This window comes from Octopus bimaculoides, chromosome 2, assembly GCF_046866305.1.
Source record: "Octopus bimaculoides isolate indiv1 chromosome 2, ASM4686630v1, whole genome shotgun sequence".
Taxonomy (NCBI): domain Eukaryota; kingdom Metazoa; phylum Mollusca; class Cephalopoda; order Octopoda; family Octopodidae; genus Octopus; species Octopus bimaculoides.
This window is the reverse complement of record NC_142929.1, coordinates 131,504,522-131,507,178: the sequence shown is the minus strand read 5'-3', so window position 1 is coordinate 131,507,178 and position 2,657 is coordinate 131,504,522. Positions and strand designations below refer to the sequence as shown.

The following is a 2,657-nucleotide window of genomic DNA, read 5'->3' as shown; positions in this document are numbered from 1 at the left end:
CGCGTGTGCACACATACACACAGATACACACACGCCCACCCATATATAATTGTGAATATCAGAATCCATAGACTGCCAGACAAAATGCCTTGTGATGTTTATAACTTTACTTTACCATAATGCATTTGAATTTTTTCATTGTTGGATATGACAAAATAAATACCAGTGATGTACTAAAAGAATTATTCATCTGTAACCTTCCCATCGCCCCATATGTCTGTGGCTTTATGCCTGACAGAATCGTTAGAGTGATGGAGAAAATAGCCTCGGTATATATTTGTAATACTTTACGTCATGAATTCAAAACGCATATCAGCTGCTTCAGCCACATCTAGCGAAAAGCCACTCGACTGATTGTATGCAAGTCACTTACAAACACACTCCACCCTCTGATTCGCAGGCATACTGTCTTTTCTCTCAGCTTTTCTACCGTTATTACAGAGTGTAGTAGAAAAACTCACCATTGGTAGTGTTACGCTTGTGACGCTAGGTAAATGGTAATGATAGCTAACGATTTATCGTTTTTCTTTTTAGCTACCATTATGGCTTTTAGTTACCATTATAGTGCACGTCGTGTGTTAGCTGCAAAATATTTATCAAAAATTGTGTATCAGGATTTTTGCCGCATCCAGTATAATGACATGTGCTTCTTGGAGCAGGCTACTCTCGAGCCGCTTACTCGCAAACATTCGCAGTCCTTTAATCAGTTATATTGTTTCCATCACGTAGGCCTCACACAAACTACTTTACTCAGTATTTTTTCACCAGAACTGCCTTCTCATTTGTATTCTCTCCCTGCTTGTGTCTTTTCCGCAAGTGTTGATTTGCAACTATGTAAGCAGAACTTCAACGGTATCAATCTTACCTATCTCGAAAGCATTGTGAGGACTATAGGCACTGCATCTCCCTCCATACCCAATAAATAATTTTTTTTTTAATACTACCGAATTAGACAATGTCTTTTACACTTCTGGGAACGATGAAATATCCACCAGCCACTTACCAAGCGACCTAATCGATTATACACTCCTCCAAATACTGTAAATTTGTACTTCAGAGTGGAAGAATTGGTCAAGCAGTGGACAGAATGACATGCACTGTCCAATAGCCAAAGTCCGACTTAATTCACTAAGCGATCGCCTTTCACGTTAATTCGAGTGTGGAGGAACAAATACAAAAAATTCCCTGGTGCAATCAAAAACAAGAAAACTTCGTAATAAAGAAAGTGAGGTCAGTTTCAGAACAAAGAAGAAAGGAATACATGAATGGGTGGGGAGCGTATTGAGAACCTTGTGTAATGCTATGACCTGTAACGTGATTTTGCATAAAACATTTCAAACTTTACTCAGTGATAGATGTATGATCAGAAAACTAAAAACTTCTTGTTTGCAAGTTAATTATAATTTTCTGACTGCATTTCTTCTATTTGATGTAATGAGAGTGATGGGTGGAGATTGGTGTAGAAAAAAGTTGCAGACAGTAAGGGTTGCATTGTTCAAATTGGTCCTGAAAACCGTGTTGCCGGAATAGGTTAACTCTCTTCACATTCTGAGTTCAAATACCACCAATATCCATAAATAAATATCAATCAAGTAGTAAGTTCGACCTAATCGATTATAACTCCTCTCTCCCGAATTTGTGAACTTATGGCAATGTTCGGGGTCATTATTATTACTAAAGATTATGCGGCGAGCTACCAGGGGCGTCAACACACTTAATGGCATTTCGTCTGTCTTTACGTTCTGAGTTCAACTTCCGTCGAGGTCGACTTTGCCTTTCGTCCTTCTGACGTTGATGAAATAAGTACCAGTTGAGCACTGGGGTCGATACACTCAACGAACCCCCTCCCCCAAAATTTCCAGCCTTGTGCCTATTATAATAAGAAGGGATTATTATTATTAAAGCTCCGACTTACGGCAGAATATTTGGGAAATATGCCTTGCGATATTTCTTCCGATTCTTTATGTTCAAATCTGAGTTCAAATCTCACTAAGGTCAACTTTGCCTTTCATCTTTCCTGGGTCGATAAAATAAGATATCAGTCAGGTACCGAGGTTAACACAGTCGACTGTTCCCTTTCCCTCCCCAGAGCTTCTGGCCTGTTAGAAGCAATTATTAATGCCCCGACCTTTACTAGAACTCCTTCCCTATTACAACATCCCCTTCATCTCATCCTCCCAAAAGTTAGGGACCAACATCGCCCTCACCGCTTTCACAGCGACAGCTTACAACAATACTGACAACAGCACCAGCAGAACAACAACAATTAATTTCAAAAGCCACAACAAGAACAACATCAGCATCAGCAGCATCGATATACGCAGCAGTAGCAACAGCAGCAGCGGCAATATAACACTTGTAGCTTTATGTGTTATGTGACGGACGGTGGCTCAAGTGCGTGTGAGTAGTTAAAGAGACTGATATCGTGCTTTTCATTTCTAAACACCCACTACCTCTCTTTCTATCTGTCTATCTATCTGTCTCTCATATCCCACTGTCACTCTTTCTCTCCCCTTCCCTTTTATTCATATATTTAGTCTCTCTCTTTCTACACAAGTTACGTTTTCCCATTCTTTCTCCTTTTTTTTCTTCCTTTTTGCTGTTTGACGAGGCGGAGAAAAGCTTGTGTTACGTGCACACGCTTCCACTTCATGCCT

General features: G+C 40.0%; 1 protein-coding gene across 1 annotated transcript in view; it reads left to right on the top strand.

Annotated features, from left to right (window-relative positions):
• Nucleotides 1–2,357: 2,357 nt before the first annotated feature.
• LOC106875934 (epidermal growth factor-like protein 8) overlaps nucleotides 2,358–2,657 on the top strand; it is a 62,913-nt gene continuing 62,613 nt past the window's right edge. The window contains exon 1 of the mRNA XM_014924251.3: nucleotides 2,358–2,657. This exon is cut by the window's right edge and continues 165 nt beyond it. The gene's annotated coding sequence lies outside the window, so the exon portion shown is untranslated.